This window comes from Pagrus pagrus (assembly GCF_965226575.1).
Source record: "Pagrus pagrus genome assembly, chromosome: 6".
Taxonomy (NCBI): domain Eukaryota; kingdom Metazoa; phylum Chordata; class Actinopteri; order Spariformes; family Sparidae; genus Pagrus; species Pagrus pagrus.
In genome coordinates, this window is record NC_140190.1 from 20,081,535 (window position 1) to 20,105,205 (window position 23,671).

The following is a 23,671-nucleotide window of genomic DNA, read 5'->3' on the forward strand; positions in this document are numbered from 1 at the left end:
ATTTTATAATAGTCAAAAATTACTTATTTGCTTCTTTATGTCTTTACTTCATATAATTTATTTAATTGATTGTGGGCATGATACGCTGTGACCTGAGAAAACCTTAACAAAACTGAGTAAACTTGTTCTGCTATTAAAAGATTTTTCATGAAGTCTATTTTTTGTAAATGCCAATGAATACTCCATAACAGGATGTTGACAGTAGTGCCCTATCCACAAGATTATATGCAGTCACACATTTGTGCAAACACAACTGAAAACACACTTTCAAAACTGGCAGCTTAGAAGTTTGGTCTGGAAAGTAATGTGGTGTTGTCATAGTACAAAGTTTAATCGGCTTTCTAATGACATTGGATGTTGTAAACAGCCGTGACAGCTGATGTATACAGTGTCCAAACAGATTATTACGAAATATAGGTAAGCCTGTTGTTTCACTAGGCAACTGATTAAACCAAACTAAAGCTTTCCTATCAAACTAAACAAGTCACACGTGTAAAGATGACATCAGATGGAAAGATGTGTAATGTCACGTTTGTTAAAGGATGATTTGTCCCTTCAACAATACTTCATCTTTGCATGCATTGTCTATCACTGGTCCCTTTTACTATGGAAATTGATAGTAATTCATCTGGTGCCTCTATTCATGGTCCAGCTCAAGGAGGCTTTTAGAGGCCATGGCAAAGTCAATGAGTCAAAGTGGAAGAGAAGTAGTTCAATCAAGTAGTCAAATGGACCAAAAGTTGAAGGTCAGCCAGTAATGCCAGCTATGAGACATGATTTGATTTGGACATGATCAGTTTCTATTTGTTGACAGTGTTATATGTAAGACGAGAATCTTCTTTAAATCGCCATGTGAGAACTGCAGAGTTGTAGGGGAATTCAGCGCTCAATTTTTAAAGAAAAAAAGAGTAAATCCGAACCAGAGCAAGACTGTTCTTACGCGTAGTTGGTACTTGCAACGCCTCAACACCACCTTCAAGATCAATGACCAGCTAGTTGTACCGTAGGATCTGCTGTCACATATCTTGTACACTCAGTGAAGAGGGGAGCAGAGCTGCCAGCTGTTTACCACCTGGTGATGAGTTGGAGAAAACAGAGCTGGTAAACCCAGGAGGGATGTATTTCGGTACTTGGCAAGCCCATGGAACTACTGAATCAGCAGGGAGGTATCTGCAGACCAGAATGTAGTTGGAGAAGCATAAACTTCTGTGTCGGTGGAGTTTGTGAAGGCCAACAGGCCAACGAGAACGACTTGCAGTTGGCCCCTGAAGATATTCTGGCAAACTGTTAGACCACGGAAGTGTGGCATGGCCTTAGGGTTCACAGTATCGCAGGGGAACTGCTGACCCGAACTAGGGAAATGGGAGGCTGTAGTAGGAAACATGAGGAACTCCTGAATCTGACTCACTCTCTGTCTCTTGGATGGGGTCACTGAGGTATTTGATGACCTCTGCAGTGAAAGGTAACATAGCTACATGAGGTTTACCCTGTACTGCTGAAGTTTTTTTTGTGTGTGTGACCTCCAGTGTTGTTTTGCAGCCATCTGTAAAGGGTTGCGATGAGGTTTAGCACCACAAAATGTGAGGCCATGGTACACCAGAAAATGGTGGAATTGATTAATGGGGTATCTGCCGAGAATTATAGTAGACTGTTGTGGTGAAGAGGGAGCTGGAGTTGAGAGGGGAAGTGCTCACTGTCAGAAAATAGTGACATACAATAGATAGCAGTGTCCAAAATGAGCGTCCTTGCCAGCAAGTCTGGGCTCAGCCATACAGACAGGGTGGGGGGCTCAGTTTTCCAGACAGGCTACAATGAAGAAGCCATCTAAGGAGGTTCAGGCTCAGGATTGCTCCCATATAGCTACTTGTTGAGCAATTCCTGGCTACTTCCAGGAAGAGCAAATGTGTTATTCTACAGCATCCTGCCTAGGTCACATTCCAGTGTCCTTTGCCAGGGCAGTAATATTGTCCCGTATTATTTATTTGTTGTAATGTCTTGGGATGTGATGGAGCCCATAGGGCTTGCAAAATTTATCAGCAACAAAACAGCAAAATTAGGAACAGAGTCTTTAGTCTGCATTTTTGTTTTGTGTGTCCTCTGTGATTTGACGTCATATCTAACAATATGTTTCCATAACGAAAGAGTGCTGAATTTCAAGGATGTGTCTTCATTGACAGCACCAAAAGGAAAACCCTAAAATTCATTACAAGAACTACAAATCATGTCAAAACTAACTGGAACGAACAAACAGAATGGCAGTCTAAAGGTCGTAGCTGATTGAAGCAGCCCGGAAAAGAAATATCTGTCAGTCCTATTTCAGGATAAAATGTCAAGCACACATCATAAAAATTGTAAAAACTGAAATCTTGTTCTTGAGAAGTCAATACTTGCTACAAATACATGAACAACTGAACTCTTGTGACAGATATTGTATATGTGAATGTGTGTATCAGGGTGAAATTGAAGTAGGACAGTGTTGAAAAACAGCAAATATTCTCAGTCATCTGCTGATGAAAAAGCCTAATAAGAAATCGACTGACAATAAAAATGCAATAATAATCCTCAACTCCCTGACCTCTTAATGATAAAGACTTTCAAAGTATTGTGATAATGTAATAGGGTTCTTTGAAATGAAAAAAAAAAAAAGGCTTCATAATTGCTTCCATACCCTACCTTTTTCTCAGTGTTGTCAGTGGGGAACCTACACTCTAAAAATAAATGATTCAACTGTGTTTTTTCAAAGGGAACCAATGAATATCTCAAAATTCTGTATCATGAATCTGAAGAACTCAGTTCTTACAGTTAATTTCCTTAGAAAGAGACTCTTCCTTAGAAACATCACTCTGGAGCTCCCCTGAAATTGCAATCCAAACAGCACTTGTTCCAGTTATCTTGATTTTCGCTTACATTTTTTTAGAGTGTAGTGGCCAGTGCACTCGAGTACCAAGAGTTCAGAGTAAATTACAGGCCTGATAAAAAAAGAGGGAAAGTCTGGCAGGGGTCTTTTCTCACTAGATTAAGGTAACAAGACCTCCTTGCTCTGTACTAGCAAGCCCCTTTAGATTGAAGGATGATTACAAGCACTCTCGTAATGATTAGTTAAAATGCCCGTCCTGAGTTGGCAGCAGGCCCAGTATTGTTTTCACTCATGGTGCGCTTTGATGTCTTTGCAAGTGTGAGAGACTTCTTCAGGCTTGTTCAGAAGACTGACTTTATTTCTGTTTTGATACTGACTCTGCACTTCTCAGGCAATTAGTGTTCAACGGAGGAGAGGACTGCAGGGAGCTATCACTAAACAACATGTATACCACTTTGGGCTGCTCAGTGGGGAAAGGGACCACCATGAGTGCAGTCGCTTGAAACCTGCACATATGCTACTGCTAGAATATTTCGTGTGACAACTGTTTAACTTCAGAACCGCACAAGCTCTTTAGGTTAAAAGTCTGGACATTATGATAGTCATCGAAATCATAAGGCAAACAGGGCAGATAGCTTCATCTCCTTCACACTGTGACCCTGTAGACTTGCTCATGTTTACCAGCAGAAGATTTTGGTCTTTAATTGTGACAAATCAATAGGAATAGGAACTGTATTAGGACTGCGTGTGTACTGATAAAGCATGAGTCATCAATATTACGTCTTTACCCTTTTCCAAATATTTCCATTTGGCATAATCCCTTTCACTTTGTAGATCTACAGTATATACTACTGCAAAACCAGGAGGAACAAGCACATTTATTGAAAAAGAAAAGGTAGGGAGAATGATCTGTATTATTTACAGACAGTTAGAGATCAGTCAATGTTATTTTTGACATAAACAATGGGAACTTAACACATCAAAGACCAACAGTACACAAGACCTTCTATGACTTAATGGCCCTAACACACTAGGCTGATGGTCATTCGTTTTTTTTTTTCATCATTCTTTTTGGCAGCATTTTGGCCGATTGAGCACTCTGAATCGATGGTGGAACCAGTTAGTAAGAGAATTATATATCTGGAATCCAATCAAGATTAAGTAAGCCCAAAAGGGTATCATTTTACCCAAAGCTGTTACATACAGTAGCTGATGAAAAATGGCAACATATCCAAGTTTTATCACCAGGATTGGGACCATTTTCTCTTGGGGCTTTGGCTGTCTAAAATCTATGGCTGAATACTTTCTGGATCTATTTTTGCAGTTGGCTGTACAGCAGTGCTGTACCATTTTAACAGATGTGTTTTCATGGGAATGTACACAGAGTATTTGTGTCTTTGCAACTTGGGGAGAGACTGTGACTTCTGCTTATGGTAATGACATGTGCATACCTTGAAAGTTGCCAAAAGCAGCCAATTGAAGTTATCCAGTGCAGTCTAAAAATAGAACCAGAGAAAGGCAAGGGGATGAGATGACATTACTAGACATTTCACAATGTATTCACTGTCCAAACAAAAGTTTAAAACATGCTTACAGTATTGTATGAAAACTTAAAAGCATTGTATTCCTCAGTCCAAAGAAAGGTCAAAGAAAGTCTTCCTTACTGTATTATGTCCAGACAGTGAGACTGACTAGTTGTAGTGGTACTTCAGGTAGCGTTAAATGATATGTGCACTGGCAAATTAGTTAAAGGTGAGCTTCAGCATATTCACATCACTGCATTGCACTTGAATTGTGTACATTAACCTTTATTCATTGAGTCAATGGATTTGCTGGACATATACATGAATTCTCAGCTCTAAGTAAGCAAATATTCCCAATTTAGGAATTTAGGCACTACACTGTCTACTTTTGATCAGTAAGCAGCTTAATATTTAATCATATTGCTGGTTGTTTTTGTGTAGTAAATTCACGTAGGTGACAGTTCAGAAATTGTTTTATCCTTTAAACTACCACTGTCATCCTTCCCATCCAGACACTTTCCACAGTGTTTGGTGTTTAGTAAAGAGAGGCTGAAAATGTAGCCTGCATAAATCACGTAGTCTTAGTCAGCTGCTCCACGGCAGTGTGACTGGTAAATGTGTTTACGACCTATATTTCTACCGGGCAGAACTCTGGCTCTGCTGAAGTCTAATCCCACCTTTTTCCGAGCTTTAACACTAACATGCCCCGTCAAATCTGTTCCATTTTAGATGAGAACAACAGACAGATTACCTGTTTGTATTTGCTGAAAGATGGCAGAAAAACAAATACTGCACAACCTACTTTACAATATTTAATAGCAACACCCCTTTGGATATAAAGGCAATTAAACAGCAATGTTTTGTATTCAGTATGTAAGATTTTCTTTTGCCTTATGCCAGCTTTCATAGCTGAGATATTAATCCTCAACCCAGTGAGCAAAAAGTGGTCTAGATCACATCTTTTAGACGTAAATTATGGACATCCAAAGACGTTTATCAACTGATTATGGGCTGGCCAGACGTCTTTTGTCAATGTCGTTTATCGACTAATTCTGGCTGTCAGTGGACGTCCAGATCATAGCCAGTATGAAGGTCTATTCTCAACTAATTCTGGATGTCAGTGGATGTCTAGATTATGGCCTGACTGGACATCTTTTCTCAACGTCATTTATCGACTAGTTCTGGCTGTCAGTGGACGTCCAGATCATGGCCTGGCCCGACGGACGTGATATCAACCTCTTTTGGATGTCCATAGACGTTGCTTGCTCAGTGGGAAGCTTCGCCTTGTGTCTGTTGACACTCATGGAGGCTTTACATCAATTAAAATGGGCAACAAATAGCAATTAGAACAATCTGTTGGTCTGGATGAGCAATCATTTTTTTCCCCCTGTCAGCCACTGTGACATTTTAAAGCATACAGTAAATCCACCATTGATGCCATCATAATTTAAGAAGTCTAGCAGAGGTAAAGTCAAGAGCACCAAAGTCTGCTGAACAGCTGGCATACTCTCATTCGCTGGCCTAAACACCTATGGTTCAATAAGGTTCAGTAAGTAGCTCTATCTTCCTTTAAAGAGTGTTTGTAAGTAATATCATTAGGCTAAACAACAGCAGGTAATTAGGTACAATGTGGCTAATTGCTCTAATTACCTGATTTGAAAAACGATTGTCTCAAAGGGACAAGCCAGTGTCTAGCTTTGGAACAAGACGCAGCTGTCGTCCACTGTAGCTGTATAAGAGATAGGCCTAATTACAGAGTAATTCACACAAATTAGTGTCTGTCTAACGCACATGCAACCGTGAGAGGAGAGGAAATTTAGGAAAGCAGGGGATGACGTGTGAGAATCCAACCACGTAAATGCTGGAGAGAAATCCTTGCAGCAGATAAAAGGGAACATCAAAAGGTTTCCTTTAACCTTAATTTACCTGAGGCAATGCCATGAATCACAACCACTTAGTTACAGAATGCTTTACAATCAGTTCAGATACAGGTAATCCCTTCTGAGAGATGTCCATGTGTCTAGTTGTTGATAAGGTAGCTGAGATAGTGTGATTTCCTTGTTTTTTCCACTTTGCTATTATTAAACAAGGAAACACAATGTGCATGGGAAATATAGTTTTGGCTGTAACTTATAGACTGTTTTAATGGTGCTGTTGTCTATGTGACATTTAAATTGTTGGTGAACTATCCAGAAATACATATTACTGAAAAGTCTATCTTTTAATTGTAGTTGTGCATCCAAATCTCTTTGTGCTTTCATCTGTTATTATCAGCACCTGTTACACCTGCGGCCCAAAACACTTTTCTGATCACTTTTATACAAAAAAACTGAAACTGCGTGCCATTTTCTGTCAAGAGCTTGTAATCTTGCCTTTGGCTAAGTGAGATCAATGCATTTGAATGCGGAGTTGGGGGTATGGGCCTGCCTTTAATTCCTTTAAGGATGTGACCTCAGCCACCAAAACATTGGAGGCATGTTGAGCCACTTACCACGAGGGAACTTCAGTAAGACCGGACTGTTAGTGGTGAGCACATTATTACTGCTGATAGGAAAATTAGTGCTGATTCACCAAGATTTCCCTATGGACTCGTGCAATGATGACGCATTCGAAAACAGCCTGCCTCTGTTTGTGTGATCCGTATGTTTGGTTTATGTGCCTTGGTGGTGTGTGTTCCTTTTTTCACGTTTAGTTACCAGAAGTACCAAGGGAACATGCACACTGGTGAGCCCGTCATGCTTGTCTGCGTCATGTGTGTGATCCAAGAACCTCATCAGGCCAAACAGTCTTAGAATATCTTCGGGATCTGCAGGCATTACAGGGCGCAGTAATTTCTTCCATACAACCTTCGAAGTAGGAAATTTCTCGTCAAGCTTCCAATCTGCCTTCACTTAGTTCTCAGGTAGTGCTCCCTGTGGCTGCTATCCACTTGAATGCAAACAGACTTTAAACAGGTCTGATAGATCTATCTGTGATTCCTTGTGTTTTTGATTAAAGGGATTATTTTAAATGAATTTGCTATATTTAAGCTTTTTATTTCTGTAAACATACTAATATCCTTATCTCTAATGCTGTTATATAAGCGCTCATAATTATGAAAAATATTTCTAGATGGCAAAGTGGGAGTAGATGCTGATAGTATTTGTGCTACTGTAAAGATTTCTTTCAAATATATTCCACATGTTCCACAACAGAGACACGTGTGAGTCTTGTAGATAGTGTAATGTTATAGCCATCAGTTTGAATGATTTCAACTATTTTTTATGAAAAATAATATTTTCTTTCTGTCAGTAATGTGGTGGATGTCTGGATGATACCCATAAACCTCAGCTGCTGCCGCAATGGAGAGGGAGCCAGTCAGAAGAGCAAATCAGAGCAGTGCATAATTTAGTAAGCTGCAACTGGGCTCAAAACACCATACTATAGCTGTCAAATCACCCCAAATTATCCCTGAAAACCAGAAGTGAATTGTTTAAACGGATACATTTATTATCAGCTTTTTACAAAACAAAATCTTTAGCTGTTGCTCGATGTTAGCAGTGCACACAACAGAATTTTGAGCTTTGCGATTGGATGTTTCTTACCAAAAAGACCTCAGTAACGGACACCTTTTGTGTAAACTCTTTCCATAGTGAATCATTTTTTGTTTACTGAGGCTTAAAGAAATTCATGCCCATTAAAGCCGTGGAAGCACTCCACAAGTCAGTCACCCAACATCATCTATATAGAAAATGAATATATTATTTTTACTTCAGAATCTCCGGACACCAGAATCAACCCCTCCCACTGTGCAACACTGTAGTGATAGTGCCACCTATGCATATGCACCTGCGTGATTTCATTAAGTAAACCTACACATGGAAATCTCACTGTCACTGTTACTTTAGTTCTGCAGAGCTGCAGGACATTGCTGGATTCTCTACTTTCAGCATCTTGTCTGCATCATGTTAGTGACATTGTGTGAGGCTATTGTCCCAGGAGCTCTGCAGGCTAACAGGACTAATTAAATATAAGATGAAGAAAGTAAGTACATTTTTAAATATTGTAAAAAATGCTTTCTGTAAAACATAAAAAATATGTAGCAAAATTTTTGATTCATAAGTACGGAAGCCCTAAAGGGCCATGCATTCATACATTTAATTTCCTCGGTTTTCCTGTGATAATGAGTTAATTTCATTTGTTTTCTCAAGATCTCGAGTTATTATCTCGAAATAACAACTGCCGTTTTCCCGAGATAACGGGATAATTTTCTCGAGATCTCGAGAAAACGAAACTTTGTTTTCCCTAGATAACAATATAATTAATTTGAGATCTTGAGAAAACAAAACGATAGTGTAGTATATTAAATCATTGCAGGAAACATCATTCAGTGTATCAATGTCAGAGGAGCAGGAGCATATCGATCACCGCGTCACATATCTTTTCAATCAAGGCCTGACACAGGCTGAAATAGCATTATGCCTTGCTATTACAGATAATATACACATTAGTGTGCATAATCTAAAAAGACGTTATCAAGGCTTCAGCTATATCGGCAGCGCAATCTAAGTGAGCCTGATGTCGTCATTAACTACATAGCTGACCAGCTACGAGGTCCCGGGCGTCTCCATAATCTCAGGCCTATCACATCACAGTCATTATGACCGAGATCTCGAATTAATTATATCGTTATCTCGGGAAAACAAAGTTTCGTTATCTCGAGATCTCGAGAAAATTATCCCGTTATTTCGGGAAAACGGCAGTTGTTATTTTGAGATAATAACTCGAGATCTCGAGAAAACAAATGAAATTAACTCATTATCACGGGAAAACGGAGGAAATAAAATGTATGAATGCATGGCCCTTTAGGGCTTCCGTACATAAGAAATCCAACTCTGCATGAGTTCTCACAAAGCTTTCACTCAAACATGGATTTTTCAGTTCCAACTTCAACAGCCATCTTTGTAAAATTAGCTTACACAAGTTACATTCGCTGTTTGTATAGTGTGCCGCTACAGTCAGACCAGTACGATTACATATATTTCATTGGACCCTGAGGTAGATTTTCCGAAGTGCAATATATTAAACTAACATGGCACATGTGTGAAATCTATTTCCTTCACGTATGGAATTAACATTTTTCTCAATATATATTTCGTTCATTCTCAGGTAACAGGTCTATTTCAAGGCTCAGTCATAATCACACCCAGGCTTTCCTTGCATTACCTGCCGTCGCTGACATTCAGCTCTTTATCATGAGAAAATATTACCCAACTCGGGTCACAGAAACAATGACAAAGGAAACTAAATTATACCAAATGTATACTTTAGATATGGATACTAACAGGTGATGACATGTCTAGGTGATGTGTAGATATCAGGTTCCTGCTGTGGCAAGATGTAGGATTCAACCTCAAGCTTGTCAGTATGTAGGTTATATTTGCTTTCTGTGGTTATGAATGGGTTCTTTATTTAGGGTCTGCATGGCAGTCTCCTAGACAAGCTAAAAATGTTGCTATTTTAGGTTTGGTATATTGTGTATATGAGGAGGGCCTGGTGACTTTTATCCTTGATCAACCTAATCGCCAGAAGCAATACTGGCAATGCAAATTTCTGCAAACAATGGATATGAAATTAACAATATGTTGCAACTTCTTTAGGATTCATTTTCAATTTTATGTTGTGACAACGCTGTGCTTACGGTCAGTCAGGTTAAGGCATAAAAACCACTTGGTTAGGGTTAGGAAAAGAGCATGTTTTGGATAATACACACATACAAGGCTGGAAATATCTCAATGTCTTGTCAACAATGTCCATTGGTTTCAGAAAAATGTTAAAACAGTCTCGAACAACAGTCTCTTGCCTCACAGCTTACTTGCCCTGCTGTAACTCCTTGTTCGGACATGAAAGTCATCTCTTAAACACGTAATGTAATGAGCAAAACTGTCAATACGTCACGTATGACAAGTACAAATTTGAACGTATCCGTAGTTTGCAGAAATGTATACCTCCAACAACAACATGGACTGGGCTGTCATTCAGCAGTTTTTTGGAAAAGCTCTCTCCTTTTGATCACTAACAGTAGGCCTGGATATCTGCCTTTATTTATTCCATCACTGAAATAGCATCTTAGGAAGTATTTTCATCTGAAAGCAACAGGGGATTTCCTCGCCTCACTACACGTTTCCAGCAGCCCCCCAAAATATACAACAACTGCTCTTTGCTCATTATGGCCCTCGACAAGGGGTGCCTCTTGCTGGATTTTCCACTTCTGGTACGTAAAAACAACCCCTCCCTGCAATTCCTTCTATACTTCTCCAGATCTGGTGGCATTTGAGAGGCTTCCACTGCTCTGTGTTTACATGTTCCAGTGGCATTTAATTTAGATATGGGAAGGTTGGTGTCAAAAAGAGAAAAAAAAAGACACGCACACACACACACACACACGCACACAGACACACACACACACACACACACACAGACACACACACACACACACACACACGCTGCAATTTGTTAAATGTTAGCATTCTTTCCAGGCACCTTCGTGCAGTGTTTGGCTCTTACCTGCTATTTGTTTATTATAGAGTCAGCAGTTTAGTTCATTTAACAGGGGATTCCGTTTTTCCCCCTGCAAATGGTTTCTGTTTAACTGTGTTTGTTCGTTGGACAGTTGTTGTATTTCAGTCCAGCTCGGGGTTGCCCATGATTTACATGCAAGGAATTCAAATTTGCATGGAAATCAAATTGACCAGAACCAAAGCCTCTCAGTGTTTTCCTCTCATAGTTAACAGAAAATGCTCAATGTACAGTGTGTAAGCAAACCCACTGACCTTTCTTTGATGATGTCCGGATCCACATAAAGATTTATGGAGCTGTGTAAAAGTTACTCATCAGACAGGCTAGTGAATAATATGTACAATATCTTACCATTCACATTACCCCCCATTCAGCTTTATAACACAAGCCTCAATGCCCGTGGTGGAGTCAGTCTAGGATTTCCTATATTTCCTTGTCAGCAGTGAATAATACATACATAATGGCTATCGAACTTGGCAGGCCTTGATAGATCTTTCAGCAGGACTTGGACCTGAGGTGCTATGCACAATGAAGCCTGGTGGCTTTCAGACACTCTGGGTTGCGATGTTGGTTTTATCAGTTTGCTTCCTGCCAGCTGTGGAGGCCTCTTTGTCTCCATCCTTGTCTTTAATGGGCAACAGTGGCATTGAGGAAATAATGATTCATGCTTTTAATTGATGTCTTTTATGGAGGACTTCAGAAAATACATGCTTCTTTATTGGTTCATTGGTTGCTGCACACGGAAATAGCTGTATCCTGCTGCTGCCTGTGTGGTGAAATCTGTCAGCCTGTATGTGGGCTGAATTGTCTCTTTACATACTATACATTTTGTAGAAACACAGAGGATACAGTCACTTTCAGGCTTGGGTAGCTTACTATAAGCGTGAGATAGTTTAACAACATAAAGAATGGGCACGAGTTACAAGTTCCCCGTGATAAGTAGCTACATCAAAGCACATTCCCCTTGGTGTGAAGTCTGTAGTGCTTTTTAATTGATACCAGCACTTTCTTTCTTAATAACCCATCTGAGATTAGAAGCAGCCTTAATGGAATCACCCTTTGGCTTCCAAGGGAAAGAATTTGTTGGGTCGAAATGTGTTTTTGATATGGGAAGACAAATAATCAGGTCATTAAGGGTAACCATAAAGAGTGTCGGAAATTTGAACAAAACACACGGAAAAAGCTGATTGTTGTGAGACTGGAGGAGGCTGTGTGGCAAAGAAGCTCTTAAATCTAATGAAGCTTCTATAAATAGTGTGAAGCCGAACTACAGAAAAAGGAAGAAATCCAAAATGAATTTGCAAGCCAAATTGAAATGATAAAATTGATATTCAGTTAAAGTTTTCATTGTGAAAAGACTTATACTCTTGGTTCAGACTACTAAGTATGAAACAGTGCAAATTTATAGCAGCAAAAGTGCACATTAGCTGTTATGTGCTGCTTAATGTGTGACGTATCACAACGTATTGTTTTTCTTGACTTGTAACGGTTCTATTTTTGGGCCTTTTTTCTCTTAACAGGACTGACAGGGGTTTGGTTCCTCCAGCCCTTTGATAAGTGTATCTTTAAGATTGCAGCATGGCAGCTCATGATAAAGGCAGTGAATAACTTGTCCCACCCTCACACTCATTATCCGACCATCCGTAGCACAAAGTCAGAAGGTCCTGGGTGTGAGCAGACTGGAGTGGAGGACAAAGCTTTTGGAGCTACATGGTTGTTATCTGCTTGCTCCATTTCCAAGAGACGTATGGGGCCTTTTGTTGTGTAGCTTTCAACGCCAATATCTTACTTAAAGGGATGTGTCGAGAATTAGCACATGTCTAGTGATGACGCACACATGTGCTGCTTCATTTGATTTGTTGAAACCAATTTGGGTTTTTCTTTATTTTTCTATCAGACCAGCAATGGTTGGTTATTCCGATCCCTGAAGCACTGGGTTTTGTAAAAGGAAATTCAATTTCCTATAAAAATAACTAACCCTAAAAAGTTTCTATCTGTCATTATAAAATGATTGCACCATACAGTGATTGTAGTGCTATTCCTCATTTTGCAGTCAGATCCACTATATTTTAGAGAAACCACACTCATATATCTCAAGGAAAATGTTTTCCAAAATGGTTATACAAAGCATTTTGGAATTTGTCTCTGTAATATCTTCAAGTGTTTCGCACAGGAGTTTGGCCTTGGACCCTGGATCAATGTGGTGCACTTTGAGAGAAAAATTAAGAGGCAATATTATCATTAACATAAACAAGAAATTATAGAAAATATATAATGTAGAAAAATTAACACTGAGCTCTGGCTCTGCTGCCTGGCAGTTAGTTCAGTCCTAACAATCCATTATACTATACAGTTTTGGCTATCCAATATTAATCCATTGCTTTAATGCTATTATAAGATGTAAAAAAATATCATTAAGAAACTATGGCAGGACAAATTAGACTTTGGCGGCCCATCACAGTCAAGGTAATTAATGTAAAACACTGTCTTTTGATAATGATTGGATCCAGTGCCTGAAGAAAAAAAACAAAAACAAAACAAAAAACTCCACATATGCACATGGATTTGATAGCATCGGACATCTGCTAACTGAGTTCCTGAATGGAACTTATTAACCGTCTAAGAAAAACACTTGTGATAAACTATGGATTATACAACAGGTAGTTACAGCCAAACAATCTGATTTCTTACATAAACATAAACAGACTGTGACAGACTGTAGATACAGGAAAATACAAGCAGAACCAAACATTTGACTTTTGTGCTCAGTGATCGCTCATTAATCAAAAGGATAGACAGAAAAGACAGCTTGTAACATTAAAGGTCATGTGTCAGATTCATGAAACAACTAGGAAAATCAGAGCAGAGGCTTATTTTTTTCCCTAAGTTGCCCTTGAGCAAAGCATTGTTAGCTGCTTTAGTAGATTCACTCAGTGGCTGACAATACACCATGCAGCCCACATCCACATGTGCATGTTTCTTGATTAAATACAGTCACAGCCTCTTTCACACACCACTTGTATGAACTTACCAGGATAAATAAGGCTTTAGTGCATACGTATTGTGTTATCGAGATAGTGGACTGCCACTGATATTATGTATTACTCCAAATTCATCACAGTGTTCCCAAAGCGGACTTTAAATACATCCCCTGATCCCATAAATACCCTCTAAATCAAAGGAATCATGTAGTTGAATAGTATGCAAACCATTTCATTCCTCGTGGAGAGGATTTTAACAGACCTTTATTAAACTGATAAAAGTCAGACACCATTTCATTATGGATACTTTAAGCCTGCTTAGTTTTTCCAGCAGTGAAGGAAGCAAGCACACATTAAGCCGTTAAGATTAATTTACCAAAACATTTGAATGTGATCAAGGTTAATTTCCCCTCAAGAAATGCTGCTCCCCGTTGTGGCATCTGCCACTTTCCAAATCAAAACCGCTGTACCTGTAAAACCTGAGACCTTTCTGGTCGTGCTGTGAACAGTGAGCTGCTCGGTGTGCTAATGCACATGAGGCAATTGTTTATTGTGGTGTTTCCCAGTGAGCCTGCAGTACCGCTGGAGCACTTGTTTTGTTTGGTTTTTGTTCTGGATTTTGGAAAGAATGTGTTTCCACCGTAGACGAGCCATGCCAAGGACCACTTGATGATGCATCGTCCTACACAACCACTCCCAGATGCTTAGCGAGTTTTACGAATAGACTTTCCTCATTATTTGGGGCTTTACTTGTTTGGCATCAGGCTGACCATGTTCACCAAAGAACAGAAATGAGTAGGTTTTTATTGTAAAATGTGGGAAAGTCAAAACCTTCAGATATGGGCTGGACTACAAAGTTTGTGAGCAAAACAATGTCATGGTAGAGCGTATGTGAAATGAGTGATTCCAGTAAAGAAAAGGAAAAACAGATGTACGTCAGTAGCCCTTTGCGTTGATAATAGGCTAATGATATACAGTAATTTGTTCTCACTGTTCTTCTTGTGTCGTAAAATTAGTCCAGTGTACGCCTAACTAGAAGGAAAATATCATTGGCTTTGGTCAAGATGACTAGTGTTAGGTCTATTAAGGTATTTGAGATAATTTCTTTATCATAGAAATGTAAATAAGAGCAATTAATTTAATAGGAATTTGGGAATTTAACTTTAAACATCCACATTTACACAGAATGCAACTCAATTTTAGATTCTGAGGCCAGCTAATAATCCCTACAATGCCTTCCTTTCCCTCAACAAACACATTTAAAGGCAAAAGATGAGAAATGGTAATTTCCTTTAAAGCTGATCCCAAACCTCCGTCTTTGTAAACAACATAGCTTAAACTCATAACTGTACACTTAACACCACTTCTTCCATGATATAGACAGCCACAAGCTGCACCTCAGTTGGTGCTCATTTAATGACGTAAGCCTTTGAGAGCACGGTTCTGCTGGTTCCTCTTCAGCCAAGCGGGATATCCAAGCCCAATACCTGTGGGTTTTGGGGTAGAAGGAGAAGTGCTTCTTTGCATGCAGCATTAATTTGCGCTGTATGAAACACACTGCGGTAATTTGACTGCTCAAAATAGATTCCCAGTGTGGAATAACTGTGGGAAATGGAATTGAGATTATTATAAATTCAGTAGCTTTATATGTTTTTTTTTAATTATTATTATGTTCCTCTCCGTGTTTTTCTTTCTTTAAGTGAATGTGTTAAGTAGGGAGACAGTATAAATGTTCAGATATACATTCAGATATCTAGCCAAAGATTAACTCACAGAATTATAGAGAGTGGAAATACATTTGTTTGTGAAAGTGATCTGGATCTTCAGTTTAATTCTGCCTTATGTAACCATGCTTGTAGTCAAACATCTGTTTTTTTGTTCTGAATTTAATGTAATTAAACAGATGCCAGTGTCATATAATTTATTGGTGCATGCCCAGCAGCCTCTTTTTGTGTCTTTTCTTAATTACATTATAGTAATTTACTTATTCTACATTGCTGTATTGATTGGCCAGAAATTCTAACTCTAGCTCTTTACTGTCATTGTCATTCAGGAGCTGCAGACTCAAAATGACTAAGTACTGACTGTTAAGGTGATTTACAAAGGCTTATACTTAAAAGGTCCAATATACAACATTCAGCCTCACTAAATGTCAGGAAACAACTATTTGCTATGTAAAGATAGAGTGATGTAAAGACGTCCTGAGCAGAGAGTGACGTTACACTCCCTCTCTGTGTGTCATTATTATTATTATTAATACTATTGAGCTTCTCTGTTTTTTGTTTTGGATAGCCCGCCTGGCTGCACATGCTTGTTAGTGCATGTGAGCCCCCTCCATTCTGAACCGTTGGACCACCTTGTATATGGACAAAGCGACCAGGGCTGTGTGAGTTCTGACTTATGCCACTTTTGTGGACAAACACCAGAGTGAAGACTGCATTTGCATGAAATTTGGTTTACCTAACCTTCAACACTTCAAAAGTAGCCCCATTCTACAGGACAACCAACACACCTCCGCGGAAAAACTGTGGACTTGAGCTTCTAAGTATTTTCATGTATATGTGGTTTTGACTGTGGTGTTTGTCCACAAAGTGGCATAAGTCAGAACACACACACAAACACAAACACATATACGACTTGCCATTACTCCCCGCCTGATGGCACCCGCTTCTGTCCCCAACTCTGTTAGTTACTAAGTGAAAAATAGGCAATATGTACATCCTCTCGTTGTCTAATGTACTGTACTTTCGTCATTACTTGGCTCCTATGTCGAGGGGATGGTTCCTCTGTGCTGCTGTAATGGTGGAGGTAGAGAGGGCAGAGTGCATTGGGGGCGAAAAGAGAAGGGAAGTGTGACCGACGTGCCAGTTTGTTTTGGTCTAACACGCCGGTACTGAACTGTGACCACTGGTGGTGCTCAATTTGGCATTTAGGACCTTTAAATGTTTATGATAATCTGCCAGACTGTGATATCTTCTATGTGTCAGCACTGCATTTCTTAGAGATCATCTGTCAGGGAAACAGTATGAATGGTACCATGTTCTGTCTTTGCCACACAGCTTATGTCATCTTCCCAGTTCTTTGGTTCATTTCAAGTCAAGAAAATGTAAGCATTTTACATAGGCTCCTCTGCATCAATATAAGCTGCAATTATACAGTAGCATTTCCAAAAAATATGTAATAACAAAAATTAATGTGATGTAAAATGAAACAACATCAGGTTTTATGGTGTTCACAATGGGAAGGAAATGCTGTGCAGTGCACTTTCTACCATTAGGAAGCTATCTTTTTTATCAGTTGGTCAAGTTGGAGTCAGTTCAGCTCAAGCGGTCTCCATCGTGGTCCACATCATTACACTGTTTGATCTCCCTCCTAAATACAGCGGCACAGTGTCTCCTGACATGTACTGTAGTGGGAATGGGACTTTCACAACAAACAGGTGATTAGCATCGGAGGGGAAACAAATGGCGGACCTGATTCGGAACCAGCGCCGCTGCCTTATGGGGAAGATTACTGGCAGGTGGGGCCAATTGGCTAACAATGGCCCAGGCCAGGGTTTGAAGGGCAGATGATTGCTGACAGATGGAAGCCTCCGAGTCCAAGAAGAAAGCAATCAGGTAGGAGAGGAGGACAGGAGTGTGGGGGGTCGATGGGAAGAGGGCAGAACCATTGCTACCAGGCGGATGAAAGTCTGGCATGATGTCAGCCTGACACAGCGTACACATCCAAACTTACCGTGGCCTGAAGCTAGAATGATGTAATGGCCCCCCCCCCTCCCTATGTGGGGCAGGGTTATGTTTCGCCGTGGGGGGTGGACGGGTCACAAGGAGCAACTGAACTAGATAACTGTAGACGGGCGCCACCAGAAGCTGCCCAGCTTAAGGACTAAGCATGATATCAGGGGAGGCCGTCTTTTACAGGTCTGACACATCACCTTTAACGTTTTTGGAAAATATCTTGTTTGAAACGAAACGAAAAAAATAAACAATCAAAATATACTGAAAATTATCACAATATGTCAGGGGATTTCATTTTTGAATGACTTCCATTTTGTTTGTCTTGCCCCTACCTAACCCCCAGAAAAAGAGGCGTCACCAAGTTATTGCCAAGAAAACTATACAATTCTGAAAAAGAAAAAAGTTCAACAACTAAAATTAATTTTAAAAAATGAGTAATTTTCAAGGAAAAAAGCATATTGCTCACATGAGCTCATATGAGACAATGTGGTTCCACTTTGTCTTTACACTGTCGCCTTTAAAGAAGAAATAAACATACCCCACTCAATTTTTTAACAGCATTCAACTTCATACTGTTAGACCTTACAGTATAATGATGAATCTTTGTTATTCTTGATTTTGGTTTTGCTGCTGTTGGATGATTTTCAACAAACATAGGAAGTCAAGTGTTATTAAGACTTCAGATTAAGATGGAATAATTACACTCTGTCAGGCTGTTTGCAACTACCACACGCATTTTGTAAAACATTTGACTGAAGGGAGGATATATGGGTTGAGTGCCCTTTAATCTCCACAATCATGTCATCTCCAATGAGGAATTATGGGAGCTCTAGTATGACAGCACAGTGAGACTTTTCTTTATATTCTTTCAGACATACTGAAATTGGACTTCACAGACATGTCCAGGCTGTACAAACCCTGAGTCCAGTCACTCTCAACTCAAGAGATGAGTTTGAGGCTTTACAGGTAACACTGTAAAGACTCATCTCTTCTGAGGTGGCGATGTGTCATGACTTTAATGCTAATTTGCATCCACCTGTTTTTATGTGCATTTTCAATTTGTGTATAAAATTAAACCTGATTGACAACAACAACAACAAAAAAAATCGAAACAAGCTCGAAATAATGCAACAAAGTTTTTAGTCTTGGCTGAGGAAAAAAATAGACAAAACATCAGTTATGAGGAGAACTAGAATTCCTCAAATGAATACATGAAAGAAATGCGATACTTCCATCACATTTGACTCTTTTTGACTGCAAATCATTTTTCTGGCATGCACCTGACCAGAGAATTAGTGCCGCCAATCAATAACCAGCTGTTAATATTCACACAACAGTCGTGGATATAAATGCACAATTATTTTGTTTTGCCAATTTCCTGGATATTCGGGTGAAATTCGAGCCACAGTAGGATGGAAATCTGGCTTATCAAATAGGTGGAGAACCAAAATGTCAATTTGAATTTGAATTTTTAGTCAACAGTAAGAGCACATTTGTCAGCCTTGTAAAGACTAGTTCAGAAATTCCCTCACCACATACATATGATGCCATCCAACAATGACCAAACAAGCAGCTTCTGGGTAATACAACAAACAGAAGAAGAAAATGCAATTAGATATTGGGATGCAGCTATAATAAACATTTCCAAGGGAGTGGCGGTACACCTGGAATGCCTCCCGAGTGGAAGTAACACTGAGAGCCTCATCAGCTAGGAGCCATAATGATTTTAACACTGGGCTTTATTCCGGCTGTTACCATAGCAGAGTCTGGATCCATACAGCTGGCAATTACTTTAGAGACAGAGATGGACCAGAATAGATAGAGTGAGACAGACAGAGAGAAAGTGAGATCCTTAGATACAGACAGAAATGCAAAGGAAGAGAGAGAGAGGGAGAGAGAGAGAGAGAGAGAGAGAGGGAGTCCAACCAACCACCGGGTGTTAAGATAACTGCCAATTATGAGTGTTTACTATTCAAGAGGAAGTTCTTTACATTTTTTACATATTAATATTAAAGAAAATGTGTATTTAATTTAAAAGACACAGAGTTGCAGTTTAATCAAAGAGAGGATCATTATATATATTTTTTCTATTCAATCTAATGGAGACTTTTTAGCTAAATTCTGCTTATTAAAGGGATAAAATCAGCTGCATAACATTCATTTTATTTTTAGATTATTTATATTATTCCAGCTCACTGAACAGCTGCATGATGTCTCCTCCATGTCTGCCCAGTTTTTACACCAATATTCATTTAATCTCTGTGATGGATACAGATGAATACATTTATGATGAACATCCATACCAAGAAAGAAAAACTGATTTGACAACACTGAAAAGAGTAAATATACAGAAATTACAGAAATGAAAGGTACTGTAATTATTCTAATAATTATTAACTGAATTATTTTTGCACCATTCTGCTCCGTTGCCTGTGACGCTGGGACAGATGAACTCGTATCAGGTATTCCAGTTTGAACATCTGCTGTGATTTTCAGCTGCTCTTAATCAGACAAACATTGACCGTTGCCCAAATTATCCGGTTGTTCATTTTCCCATGATGCCACTCTGGTCTTTTACATAATTAAAAATTCCTGCATAATGACCTCACCAACAGATCAACACCAAAAATGTATTTGTGTTAGTGTTACAGCAAGGTTACTACACAAAAATAGTGACTTATAGTGAAGTATAACCCACTTCCCTCCACCATTTCCTTCGGCGCCACCACTTCCATTTATCAAAAAACCAGAAGATGTCCAACAGCAATAATTTCAGAGATTGACATAAATTTATTTTTAGAGCATGATTATGGCAGTTGCTACACATTTTCCACCAAGCAAAGGGGGTCTGCACTTTGCAAAATGTTTCTTTTTCTTTGCGCAAAAATGTGACCATATTCCAAGTGGCTTGCGCAGGACTCGCTGGCCCTGCTGTTCTGTAACTGAGCAACATGCAAACACACAAAGCTTCATTTGTAAAGCAGACAGTTCGGTTATATGATACCCTTCCACTTTAGTCATGGTCTGGGTTCCTGGTTTTCTTATCCGTGGCAGCAGAGCAAAAATGGAAAGTATGAATTCAATTTGCTGTATTTTTCAGCTTTTCTGTATCCTAAAATAACTTTCCACTTACTGTGCCAATATGTATTTTTAGCAATTTAAATATTAGTCATTTTAAAGTTAAATATCACCTTTAATCAGCTGAAATTCAATGCATTTGAACATGCTATAGAATTATGTGAACCCTGTTCAGTAGCTGAAGAAAGTGATTAATCACTGGTCTGAATGCATCTGCTATGTGACTTGAGCTTCTTATATAGATGTGTGAATCAATCACAGTAGTTTCCCTTTTTTTTAAACTTGTATTAGCTGTCATACAAACCAGCAGTCACACGACACCCATTTCTTTGGATTTCTTTCTTTGAGTTTTTTTGCTGGTCAGTTAGTGCTCTTACTTGTCTATTCATCCATGGTGGCCACTACTCCTTATGCTATAGTAACTGTTGGCCTTATCCTGTAACATAAAATGTCTCTCCCGCTCTCTGTTTAGACACAACTGACAACATGAGGAATAACTACATAAAAACAGTATCAGTGCATTTTCTGCCTTTGTCTGAACAGCCCATTAGGTTAACATGAAAGGAAGTAGTCAGCACTTCCGGGCGCTTAGCAGAGCTTCAGCCTCCTGTGTGTCCCTGCATGGCGTGATATGGAGCGGGCAGAAAAGAGTACCAGCAGCTTGTATAACACATAGTCCCAGTACACTGAAGAGCAAAATGTAAAACTGCCTGTACTGCATGAGTGTCGATCCACTTCAAGCACTGGAAAAGGGAGAGAATCCATCCTCAGGTGAGACAGTTCAAAGAAAGAAATCTGGTTTCAACATTCTGCCACAAACTTAAACTGCCTCAGCTTCTCATTATCATCCTTATTATATCCTAGACAGCTTGTTAAAAGCCTGTCAAACTAGCAATCATCATAAATGTCTATAGTCAAGCAAATCAGTTTATTTTTACCACGCAGGAAGACGAGCTCTGTAAAAACTGTGATTGCTTGAAGTGAAAAACTGAAAAAAACATTGCCCCTAAAAGCAATGACAGCTTTATTTTATCATTGCACTTATGGCGAGCTAAATTACTAGCATGTAAAACAACGATTTAGACGTTACAGATCTTCATTACATTATATGTCAAGATGTTTGCAGGTCGTGCATATTACCCAACAGGCCGTGTACTTACGTTGCCGTTTGATCTTCTGAGAAAAGGAAACATTACCTCAGCCATTCACCAGAAATAATACAGACTCTGGTCAGTTGTTTACATTTGATTTTTCACTGAAAAGGTGAAGAAAAGAAAAAGAGAGATTGTGGTTGAAAAAATGTGGAAGGGGGCTCAGATGAACTAATACTTCAGTAAATGTAAAATCAGCTGGGTTTATTTTAAAGCAGCCCTCTATTTTGATAGTAATTTGTGCCGCTCATTTCATAATGTTAGTCTTGGACCCGGCTCGGTGAGAGTGCGGAGACGCGTTAGATTAGCCATCTGCACAGTGTAAACACAGACCTATTCTGCTAAGAAAAGAAGTGCAGGGATGATATGTTAGCGCTATCTTGTTAAAGTCACATATAAGACCAGTCACATTACTTAGGCTTTACATTCACACATCACACTGAGCCCTTAGATGAGAGAGGCTGTTGGACATGAGCGGAGTCAATCCTCTGCACGACTTTGATTGACTGTAATCAAATCATGCGTGCATACCTACGTACAGTCCGGCCACGGCCACACCAAACCTGTGTGAACATTCCCTGCTCCGAGAGAAGCTGAACCTGATGAGCACATGGCAAGGGCGTTGTCCATTAAAGAAAACCCCTGAGTTTTCTCAGAGCTTTCTGGGATTGTAGAGCTGCATTTTAGGTGGTCCTGCGGAAAGTCAGGCACCGGAGGGCTCTCGGGGTCTGTACAGTGTTGAACTTTTTTCCCCCAGTGTAAAGGCTAAATGTTATTTTTCTCTCCTTACTCACCCTCTCTGTTCAACTTGTTTTCCCTTGCAGTTGCCTTAATCAAAAACCAGAGAGCCACAGCTGTGAGTCGGTGTTGTGTGAAATCATCTGGCTGGAGCTCCTGTTAGTGTTGAGTTAGTGGGGTAAAATAAGAAAGTCCTCGTGGGTTCAGTTTAACACTTGTGCTGTGATGTAATAGAAAGCTGGAGTAAGATGAGATTTGTTTTATTCGAGGATTACATCTGAGATCAAATTAGTGTGCAATGCACAGAAGCCTGTGACAGGGTAACTGGGTGCAAAGAAGGTTAGAGATTTTATTTTCTCACTTGCATCATGGAGGCAGCCTTGAGCAAAACAATGGCCAGCTAGTCCCTCTTGATTAAAGCATCAGAAGGTCCCGAGTACAAAATGTGGATATAGAACAAGATGAGACAGTTAGCATTAAATGTAGCAGAAACTGCATTTCAGTCGCCTCGTACTCTCTCATGTAACGTGAGATGAGAGAGCAGCCCTGAAAAATCTCTTCATTTCCTCTTTTCTTCTTCTCACACTTGGGAAACTTTGAAGTCTGAGTCCATCTTGCTGACACAACGTCCTTTCCCGCCAGGAAAGGGAGGGTTTTCATTGTTTCTCAGATCATATGTAAAGTTCAACGTCTGAGAATGAGGGTCTTTTTTATTTATTTATTTTATTCTGACCTATATTTTGCTCTTACATAACCAACACCAATAGCTGCTTTATATTTTTAAGAAATTGTGAATTGGTTAATATATTTTTTTTTTCTGAGAAAGGTTTGAATAAGAATACATTTGTCGTAGTACTAGTGGATAGTGAAACGATTCAGGGAGCATCGAATGGATCTTGCTAAATTTCCTTTATGGGTTTAGAAAATGATCTTGCTTCTTTAACTGAAACCATTTCAGATCCTGGTGGATTATCTGACAAATGCACTCACAAAACTGAAACTTCTTTTTTTTAAGCGGCCACTGTAGGGGACGGTGAGATGACGGGCG